A 12,327-nucleotide genomic window follows, 5' to 3' on the forward strand; every position below is an offset into this window, starting at 1 on the left:
AAATCCATGCCCCAAATCTGAAGTCTTTCTCTTACACCTCAGATCCAACTCATTAACAAATGCTGCCAACTATACGTATCTTCAAAATCCATTCAGAACTTAACTTCTTAACTTTACTATCAGTAAGTCCAAGGCATAGCTTTTTTCTTTTAATCTTTCAACATTTAAGAATATTATCTTATATCTTCTATTGGAATTCTAGGAGTTTGACTAAGAAGGAGTCACATTCTGCTCTTGTGCTCTGTGCAGTTTTGTAGTGAATTGTAATTTGTGTTCATTATCCTATTAGACTGTGACCTCACATTCTGTGGGACTTGATCCCTGGAAGTACTATCTGGCCTGGTTAAGGGTGGATCCCTCCAGGGAACTTTTGTTTATGCTTTAGCCAGGTGCTTCAATGGTATAAGTAACTTGGGATTGCTTTTTATGTTAATTTCAAGATTGTACAGGAAATTAAAACACCTAGCCCATTTGTGGAAGAGTCAAAGATAAGTATTGTCAAGAGAGCTTTTTTTTCTTTCCAGAGCCTAGGCTTTGATGGTCAAGTTCCCTTGTTATCTACCCTTGCAGGTGAGAAGCTTTTCTTTCTTTGTCACCCTTACCCAACTTAATACTAGCATCTCAGTTTGAGTCCCTAGACTTGTAGGTAGGTCTTATCCAGTTTCCTTGCATGGCTGTTAAAACCTCAGCCCCTGGCTGGCAAAACTGGCAGCTTGTCTCCAGCCCCCATTCCTGAAAGCCACAGCCTGCACTTGCACTTTTCTCTCCAGCTACACTTTTTACTTTGTTTTTGTAATCTCTATTTAAGTAAGGTGTTTTGCATCTCACTGGACAAGCTTAAGTAGCTAAATGACTTTTCAGGGAAATTACTAGAACATGTGGTAGTTAGATTTGCATTTATATTTTAAGACATTTTAAAATGGAAAACTATTATATATACATATTTCCCTATAGAAAATTCAAAAACAAAAGAGGTGTTACTTCTCATTAGTTCGGTTATTTAACAAGGCTATCAGGTACCCAGATTGTTCCTCCTCATCTTTCCAGTCTTCACGTGTTGGCATCACTCTTACGTGTATCACCTCATGGTTGCAAAGCAGTTGTTGCATCTCCAGACATTTCACCCTTGCTCTAGGCAGCAAGAAGGGAGAGAGTAAAGAGTTGGTCTAGCTGTATCTGCCCCCCTTTTCTTTTTAACACAGAAAAGTCTTTCCCAGGACCCCAGCAGCTGAGTTCACTTATTTCTTATTAGCCAGAACCGCACCATATGGCCACTTTCAGCACCAACGGAGGCTGGGGAATGGGTATTTACTGTTCCACTTTCAACAGTATTTAGGTTGTCAAAACTTCTTGAATCACCTTGTACACTTATTAAAACACAGATTGCTGGACCCCAACCCCACAGTTCTGATTAGGCAGGTTTGGGAAGGGGCCTGGGAATTTGCATTTCTAGTAAGTCTTCAGAAAAAGCTATTGCTGCTGGCCCCAGGACCACACTTTGATAGTCCCTGCTCTACACTAAGGGAAGGCAAATGTGAATGATTTGGTAAAGATTTTTGAGAAAACTAATTTACAGTGCCTCCCCCAAACACCTACTTTCTATTGTTGGATCAGAAAGGACATTTACATGAAGACCTGAGGAATCATAAGGGGAAAAGCCAGGGAGAGGTATTGTATAATGTACAAAGACTTCATGGTGAGTGAAAGCTTAGTGCAGAGAACAGGATGTCAGAGAACAGAACGCGAGCGGGAAAGAGGTGAGAGATGAGGGCAGGACCTACACGCAGAGACCTCTGGGATTGCACAACCCCCCCCACCCCAGGCATGTGGGTAATAAGCAGAAGTGCCAGGATTTGGATGCATGTGCAAGGCTCTACTGCTCCTCTGCTGAAGCACAGTGACAAGGTTTACACAAATCTTTACAGAAATGTTGCTGCCCAGGAAAAGATTTATCAACTTCTCTATTATTATAATTTCCAAACAGCCAAACAAGACAAACTGGAGAGAAAATATCTATGAAGATAAAATGGCTGATAGCCCTTATTTAAAACCATACTTCTATAAATCAGTAAGAAAAGTACAAACACCCAAAAAGAATATGGATAAGTGATCAATTCTGGAAGTGAGAATGGTCAGAAAATATGAACACATGTCTAACCAAAGAGACAGACATTTCAGCAGTAATAAGGTACCATATTTTGCCCATTAGATACAGAAAGGTTAAAAAGGTGATAATACTCATGTTGGCAGGGTAGTGAAGAGATAGGAATTCTGAAACACTGCTCCTAAGAATATAAATGGATACAGCATTTCTGGAATCCAACATGGCACTGTATGTCATAATAAAATGTAATAATGTTTGACTCTAGCACCTTGAGTTCTAAGAATCCATCCTAGGGAAATAATCAGACTTGTGTACAAAGATCAATGTCCAAATTGTTTTAGTATTCTTTCCACACAAAAGATGAAGCAAAAATATCCTCTTTACTAAACCCTAATAATAGCCCTAATGTGGAATACTATAGAAATGAGAAAAATAGACATTCCATGCAACCTCTGTCAGTGCCTCCAGGAAAACATAAAAGGTCATATCACAATATAATGAACATAACACATATTCACCTTTCTGATTTCAGTTGTTACAGTCAGGAAAAAATGGGGAAGGTTGAGCCTTTGTGGTTGTTGGGCAGCTCAGTCTCTGGGTTGTCTTCATCCAGCTTGGGACAGGATATGCTCCACAGGGGGTTTTAGGGACAGCCTACTGTGTCCAGCTCTGCAGCCCCTGGGGAAGCATTACACATACGCATATGGGGACAAACCATATACAAAGGCAATCTATTATATTGGTCCTAGGTCATAGGTCTTTAACACAGTGCTTTTAATATTTTTCCATAAGGAAAAATAAATGAGACTGCCTGAAGCTCCAAAGTAGGAGAATGGTGGACAGTCTAGTTGATGGGGTAGAATATGATCTAGAGAAGGTAAGGCATGTAGAGTCTACTCAAGCAGTTTGTGACTTGTGATTTGGCCCTGTGGCCCACTGCACACACTGTAGTTGACTGAAGTCCTTCCCGTGAGGGTGCTATGGCTATAGACAACAGCCTGGTGGTTATAGACAACCACAGAATGATACAGGGAGCCAATGGAATAGTTTGCATTCATTGAAAATGTGTTTAAATCTCATTAAATGTGTAAAACTACTTAGCTTATAAAGTTAAGGACACAAAATCTAGATTCAAATTATCATGTATTAAGAACCTTTAATATAAATTTTAAAGTTCATAAAATACCTACTAAACAGACATGTCAAAATTTAAACCTATATTTAGTGGTGAATCAAGGATGAATTTCTTTTCTTGTAACTTTCTGTATTTTTCAACATTTGTACAATAAGGAGATGTTGCTTTTATAGTATTAAAACTGTTAAGACTTATGAAAAGTAATCTCTATCAAATGCTGGCAAATTTAACTACATAACTTCAGCAAAAACAATTTATAACTCTTAGAAAGGGAAAGTATGAAAGTTTCTATCATCATATTTCCTTAAAACCAGAATAATATTATAAGGATACTTATTATGATGCTCTTTTAAATCTATGTCAGTTAATAAGAGATTAGTTAACATAAGATAAGAATGCCAAATAACTGGTATAAATAATGAAAGAAGGAAATAAAAATTATTATTTGCAATTGATAGTGTTTTTATACTTGACAATCCCATGAGAAAAAAAACATTTCTAAAACAGTCATGGAATTCATAAATGTGACAATTTACAATAGTATATGAATGATAATTATTTAGAAAATACAGCAAGAGAAAATATTCTAGTAGTAAGAGCAAAAAAATGTTAAAATGACTAGAAAATTAGGAAAATGTTTATGTAGGTGAACCTGGGTGATGATTATGTGTAGCTGTTATCCTCTACTCTTTACTTCTTGTTTGAAAATTCCATAAGAAACATTTTGTTAAATGACTAGATATAAACATTAAAAGTGTGCAAAAAACATATAAAGTTTTAAAATATACTGAAGGATATAGAAGACTTTGATCTTTGGAAATGCAGAACTCCTTTTGTGGTTAGGGAAAGAAAATATTACAAAAATATTAATTATGCCAAAATTAATTTAAAAATTCAGTTTTATCCCAAACAAAATATCAACTTGACTTTTTATTGAAACGTGATAGAAAATAAACTATAGCTGTTTTTTAAAAAGTAAATATGCAAGGAGATCCAGAAAACTAGGAATGAAAGAAGAGTATAGGTTAGAGATGGAGTGAGCATGCAGCTTCTTAACCAAACTGGGATATTTAACAGAAAAAGCATATTAAAAGTAAGTAACAAGTATTAATTCATCTACAACAGGTATCAACTGGGACTGTTTTGGTTAACTGGGTAGTGTCATCACCCTGTTACAGACCTAACAGATCCCAAGATGAAGTTAACATGAACAATACTGGAGAAATTAAGGGACAAGAACTGAAAGAGCCAAATACATCTGAGAACTTAGTATATAATCAAGGTATGACTCCAACTCCACACAATTAACACTCGGTTATTCAGTAATGTGTTGACACACACGGCTGCTGTTCTATTTCCCCTTTGTTCCTTATAGTATCTTCTCCACAACATCCATTTTCTGCTCATTATCCTTCAATGGCTTCCCTCCTTATTCAAATGAATGAAGTAACAATTAATTCATAATTTCTTGCCAAGTTCTACATATTCCAGACACCCTCCCCAACTACCTCATTGACCACAGCTGCTTTCAGACCTTTCCTCTCTTTCCCTTTCAGCCACAGGGGCCTTTTTCCAATGTTTCCAGCATGCCAAGCAACAACCATCTTTGGGCCCTTGCTCAGGCAAGGTGTTTCATCTAACTGGAAGGGTCTTCCTCCAGATATCTACATGGTTCACTCCCTCTGTTCATTCAAGTATTCACTTAAATATCACCTAGCAAAGAATCTTTTCCAAAGATTTTATATAAAACAGAAGCCTCCCCCATCCAGTTATATTTCCATTGTACTGCATTTCCTATACCCTGTTTTATTTCTCTCCATACTTACTTATCACCACATGATATATCACATGTGTTTATACTATATCAGTTCTTTCTCTCCTCATTACTCATTAGAATATAAACTTTATCAGTGCAGGATCAACTTACTGCTATATTTCCAGCACTTAGAATAGGGTCTGGAACATAGCTGGTATGCAATAAATATTTGTGGGATGATTGGGTGAATGAATAGTTGCATGGATATAAAAAGAATGCTAAGAGATCAATTAAAAAGGAACAATGGAAATGGAAAAATGCCATAGTCCATAAATAGGCAAAGAAAAATAAATACAAATGGATGACAACATATGTAAAAATGATTGAACTTAACTCATATTCAAAAAATTATGAATAAAAATAACAATGAAGTACCATCTATTAACTCTCAAATAGACAAGTATTAAAACATTGAATGAAACAGTTTTGATAATGGATCAAAAAATAAGTGCCCACTATCATACAGAGTTGGTGGAAATGATAACTGGTATAATCTCCTTGAAGGCAAATTTGGCAAACTTACCAAAATAAAATATGCCTATCATTCTCCCAGCAAAGACAGAGTAACTGATTCCAGACTAGCCCTCCCAGCGAAACACATACAAACATTACAAAACATATGAAACAAATGCTTTCAGGCACTGGACAGGAGACAAGAACTGTGATCCTTGAGATGGAAACAAAGGAAGCAGTCCATATGAACACCTGGGTTTGAGCCTGGAGCTACTTTCCCGGGCCTTGGAGCAGGAAGAACACGGTGATATTTTGAGTGAAAGGGAGAGATCAGAGTGTGGGGGAGGCCAAGACGGCTGGAATTTGTGGGGCACAGCAGTAGAATGGAGGGAGCTGCCCAACAAAGCGCTTCTCAAGTCTGACTATAGGTCTTGTTGTCTTTGACTGAACAAAGAGGTGCTTATGAAAGAGTGAAACTCCGAAGACACAGGGCACGCAGGGCCGAGGGACGTCCGAATCTAGATGAGCAAGAGTGAGAGACCTTGTCGCGTAAGCAGGACCTTCAGCAGAGACCCTGGAAGAGCCATTTCTTAGTGGAATCACCAGGATCTGATACAGAAGTTCTTGAGTGAAAAAATGAGAAAAATGTGGCCTTAACCAGAAGAAACATCGATCATAGAACCAGACTGAAAAGTGTCAACGACGATGGAATTAGCAGAAACGGACTTTAAATAACTATTACAATATGCTCAAGGACTTCAAGAACAATATTCATATTATGAGGAGAAGAATTACCTTCTAAAAATCAAGTGAAACTTCTAGAGCCAAAAAGTATACCTGGAATAAGAAATTCACTGGACAGACTCTACATCAGATTTGACACTTAAAGAAAAATAAAGATTAATAAGCTTCAAAAGAAAACATTTAAAGGATGGGGAGTTGCAGATGATCCTGAAAAAATGAATAACGCTTCAGGATATCTGCAAGGCAATATCAAATGGCCTTAACATGTACAATTAGACTCCCAGGATGAGTTGATAAGAAAAATATTTGAAGAAATCATGGCCCCAAATCTCACCAAATTTGTTGAAAATTATAAAGCATAGATCCAAGGAGCACAAATAGGCAGATAAAGCACACTATCTACAGCAACTCCTTATCAAATTTATGAAAGCCAATGAGAGAAAAGACAAAGTCTGGCAGGCTTTAAAGAAAATGGCAAGCTTATTCTAAAATTTACAAGTCAAGGTAAAAAAATCTGGGGTTGCAAAAACCTTCTGAAAAAGAACAAAGTTTCAGGAGTTACACTACAGCTTCAGGGGTTATTTGAAAGCTCCGATAAGAAATTGCAGTACTGGCCTAAGAATACACACAGATGTCAATGGAACTGAAGAGAATCTATAAGAAAACCCACATGTAGTTGGCCAATTAATTTCAACAAACATGTCAATATAGTGCAATTGAGACAGAACCGTCTTAAAAAATAATAATAATGCTAAAATATTGGAAATTTCTATGGAAAAAAGTGAAGCTATGTACTTCTCTAAAAGCATATACTGAAATTAAAAAACTCTTACATCTAAAAGTTAAAGCTAGAACTAGAGAACTTCTAGAAGAAATCATAAGATAAACTTTATCCCTTAAGCTAGGCAAAGATTCCTTTGTGATGAAGCTAACTTCATAGACCATTAAAAAAATATTGATAAATTGGTTTGCACCAAAATTAACAGCTTCAGCTTTTGAAAGTCATTGAGAAGATGATATCCCAGAGGAAATATAAAATGATGCAATCATGTCGTAGAACTGCTTGTCAGTTTTGTATAAAATTAAGCATATGCCTAGCAATTTATAGGCATAAACCATATAGCCTAAAAATTCCACTCCTAGGTATTTAACCCAAACAAATGATATTATGTGTCCCCCAAAACATACATGTACTATATACAAATGTGTAGGCCAGCTTTGCTCATAAAAGCCAAAAACCTGAAACATCCAAATGGCAGTCAAAGGTAAATGCATAAATAAATCCACAGATAAGATATTTGGCCATGAAAAGGACCAAACTACAGCCACATACAACGTGAATGACTCTCAAAAAATGGATGCTTGGTTACAATAAAAGTACCAAACACAAGAGACTACTTGTTGTATGATTCAATTTATATGAATTTTTAAATCTGACAAAATGAATTTAGAATGATAGAAATCATATGAGTGGTTGCACGGGGCAGGGTTGGGGAAGGGGCTGACTGCAAAGGGATACAAGTGAACTGGACGCTGATGTTTCATATCTTGATTGTGGTAGTGGCTACATGGATGTAAGCATTGGTTAAAACTCAGAAAATTGTACATTTAAAATGGATGCATAATATTGTGCTTAAATTATACCTCAGAAAATCAATTTAAAAAGGAAAACTTAAATAGGTTTGCCTAGATCTGACACATTCGCAGTAGAATATGTCTAGCACAATCCACATTATATTAAAAGGAAAAAAGTCAGTATCTGTGTGTATGTGTATATGTCCAACCCCCCACAGGAGTTTGGCAGAAATTAAAAAGGAAAAATTTTCATCAAACATAAATTCAAGTGTCATTTCTATAATTAAAAAACAAAAATAACACTCTACCAAGAATGAAGGATGGAGGAGAAAACAGGGGAACTGAGAAATCTGGTCGTCAGTGAGAGTCCTACTCAAGTTCATCTACCCCAATACAGAGAAATGTCCATTCCCTTTGCTCCTGTATATTGGATCTAAAAATCCAATACATGGGAATTTTTAATAGATATGCTTGAAGAAAGTTTGTAAAGATATATTTAAGATGATGTTAACTTTTTGGAGCAAAAACTAGGATAAATTTAAGTGACTATTGGTGGGGAAAAAGTTGAGTAAAAATATGGCATCTATATACAGAGACTTTTTGTTTTCATTTTTCCATTTTATTTGTACTAATTTTCTATTGATGCAAATTACTTTTCCAGTTTTATTAAGAAACAATTGACATACATCACTGTATAAGTTTTAGGCATAAGGCATGATGGTATGATTTACATGTATTTTGAAATAATTACAATAGGTTTAGTTAACATCCATCATCTCATACAGATGCAATAAAAAGAAAAGGAAAGGTATCTCTCTTTGTGATAAGAACTCTTAGGATCCACTCTACCTGTAACTTTCCTGTGCATCATACAGCAGTGCTAGCTAGTCACCATGCTGTGCCTTACATCCCTGGTACTTAGTTATTGTACAACAGGAAGTCTGTACCTTTTAACCATCTTCCTCCAATTCTTCCTCCCTCACCTCTCTACCTCCTGTAACTACAAATCAGATCTCTTTTATATGCATTTGGTGTTTTTGGATTTTTGGTTTTTTGGATTTCACTTATGAGTGAAATCACACAGTATTTGCCTTTCTCTGTCTGACTTACTTCCTTTAGCATAATGCCCTCAAGATCCATGCATGTTAATATTTTTCCCATTCTGGAGGTTGTCTTTTCACTTTGTTAATGGTTTGTTTTGCTGCTCAGAAGCTTTTTAGTTCGATATAGTTCCACTTGTTTATTTATGATTTTGTTGCTTGTTAAAAGATTTTTAAAGAAGAAATGGGGGAGGGAAGGAAGGAAGAAGAGGAAGGAAGGAAGGAAGGAAGGAAGGAAGGAAGGAAGGAAGGAAGGAAGGAAGGAAGGAAGGAAGGAAGGAAGGAAGGAAGGAAGGAAGGAAGGAAGGAAGGAAGGAAGGAAGGAAGGAAAATTTGCTAACAGGAAATATACAAATAAAATTGGCAAATGTGTATCATATTACTGAGATTAAGAGAAAAACACTGAAAATCATAGCACCAACATTGGATTTATTTTAAAAGTCTTTTAATCAGTTGTTTCCTACAGAGGAACACAAATGATTACAAAATGTGATGGTCCCCAAAACAAAATAAAATTAATATTATCATATAAGTTTATAAGTAGGATAATGGAAAAAAGGAAATAATTTCTTCTTTTCTGCAATCCATCATTCTTTTGGAAGAAAAATCACATTAAGAAAGATGGATAAAACCACCTAAGTAATGAAATAGTCAAGCACATTTTGATTACAATAGATGAGAACATCCTATTTGATGATGAAGTTTCATTGCTGATCATGTAAAGTTCACAAGGACTGTATAAGTATTAGTGGCTATGTTATATTCAAAATTACATACAGTGTATACAAAGAGGTCACTTATGTTTGAAAGCTTTAAAAATTAATCCTTGGAAAAAAATCCGTTTCCCAGTGGCATGCATTGTGCAATAGATGGAGCCCAGGCTAGGGCTGACAGACTATTTATGTATATGACCAACTTAAAAAAAAAAAGTAGCAACAGATGTTTTAGCAATTCATTGCATTATGCATAGCAACAACTGATTTGCAAGAACCACTGTGAAAGAATACACAAAATAATGATTCCTATTAGTGTTATTAATTAAATTAATAATTATGCAAATAGGTTATTTTATGAACTGTGTAGATACTGTAAATGAGTTTACATATTATATTCTGTATACAGAATTAAGGGGCTCTCCAAAAGAAATTTTTAAAAGAAGGTTTGTAACAAATGTGATATTATTATAGCTCTTTACTCAAAGTTTTATAATCAAATTTTTAATATGAAATAATGTGACATATCTTTATGTTGAAAGATAAAATGACATTCTTCTAAAGCTACAGGGAAAACAAGATCTATTTAATTAATATGAAAATAATCATCAGATTTCTTGGCAATTTTACATTATATATAAATAGTCCTACTGTCTGAGAATTTACAGTGTCTGTGTTCAGCAAGATACAATAACAGAAATACAGGAATATTTAATATGAATTTACATTGCAGCATCAGATTAGACAATCAGTGTTTTTACAATAGATGTGGAACATGTTGGCACTATTTGTGGGGAAGTTAACTGAGTTAAAAAGTGAGTGTGTGCCTCCCTGATACTTAGTTATTCACTTAGTTAAGTATTTAGTAACTAAGTTAATACTTAGTTAACCAAGCATTTATTAATAATTTCACTTACATAGATTTTAGGATACAGTTAATTCTTCTATGCTCACTTCTTTGAGAAGAAGCTAAATGAATCATGACAGCAATTACTTGCAATTAGTGGCACACTTTTTGGCAAACTACTCAAACTCTCTATAGCTCAGTCTTTTTATCTGAAAAATATAAATTATAATAATGGATACTTTGCAGTTTGTTTGGAAGATTAAATAATACATGCTGAGCAACTGGAACTGTTTCAAGCACATAGGGAATGCTCAAGAAATGTAATCTCATTTTACAAATATATTACAAAACACTTTAAATGACAGTTATAAGGAGGCACTAAGGACAGCTGTCACTGACTCATGCCCTCATTTTGCAGGGGCTTCTGGCTGGAAGGCTGACTCCCTCCATCTCTGCCACACCAATCCATCCGCTCATCTAAGAATAACGACCAGCACAAGAACTCTGCGAATTCCTCTGAGGAGTATACTTTGTCTCTCTTTCTAAAATTTTGCAGGTTTTTTTGATGACTAAAAAAACACATGTTCTAGTGATTCTTTTTTTTCCCCATAACCCTGACAGCTAGTTCATTTTCTGTAGGAGTGCTTTATCACATATGCACCCTGAATTTACTGTCTTCTAATTTCCTGTTTCTCTGTTCCACATGGCACAACTGGTTCACAGCACTTGCTCTCCCCATGAGAAAAAATATACAGGCACAAAATTTATAATCACTAAGGTTAATGATATCTTTCTTTTTTGTCTCTGTGGGGCCTACTTTAGTGGAAATTTCCATTAAACATGGAGCTTTTCATTTCTAATGCTTCTTCAACATTGTTAAATGCAGATTCATGGAGCACCTGAGTTCTGCCAAGGAGCAGTTAAGATAACATTTCTGCAGACATACGGGGGAATCTTTGTTTTTAGCTCTTAGATGTGAGTTATACTGCTGTTGATATTTTGTTTGAATCCTGGACACTGTAACATGGGATTCTTTGAGGTAAGTTTGGGCTTAATTTGAATCAACACAGTATTACATGCAGTTTTCTTCCAGGTATGCCTTAAAAAGATAATATTCAGTAGGAAATAGAGAATAAAAAGAAGAAAGGAAGAATAAGTAATATAGAATTCTAATTTTGACCATGTCCATTACTTATTAGGCAGCATGTTAAAAGTCTTTTAAATGCCTCTAGTCTCACTGATTTTTTTAAAATGTTTCTATAATAAATTTAAACTACCAATTTACTATTTTATTATTTAAAATAAGCTCAGTATTTGTTGTTATTATGGTTTTAGTTAATATTGGTTACCTTATGCTCCAGACTGCTCTCTTAGATACTCAGGAATCTTATCTACCTTCTAGACTTAAATTACCATCAATATAATGGAGATTCTCAAGGACATGGCTTTAGTCTGAACTATTTTCCTGACTTCCAGACCTATAAATCCAACAATTGCTTGGACATCTCCACTTTCATGTCCTACAGACAACTACAACTCAACATGTCCAAAACTGAATTCATCGACAGGAGCCAGCTCCACAATGAATCCCATGTTAAAATGTCAGGGCTTCAAACTAAATATCAACAACAACAGAATTCATATCTAAGAGCTGACAGATACTCAAGTTGGCCACATATGGGACAATTTTAGCATCAAAATATTTAAAGATGGTAATTAATTATAAATTATAAATGTATAAATAATAAACCATTGAAAATAGGAATCTATAAGCCCTTAGTTGTAATAAGTAGATAAGTAATCACTTGCATGGGGGACAAAGGGCTCTTAAAGTCCAATG

This window comes from Manis pentadactyla, chromosome 5, assembly GCF_030020395.1.
Source record: "Manis pentadactyla isolate mManPen7 chromosome 5, mManPen7.hap1, whole genome shotgun sequence".
In the NCBI taxonomy this organism is placed as follows: Eukaryota; Metazoa; Chordata; class Mammalia; order Pholidota; family Manidae; genus Manis; species Manis pentadactyla.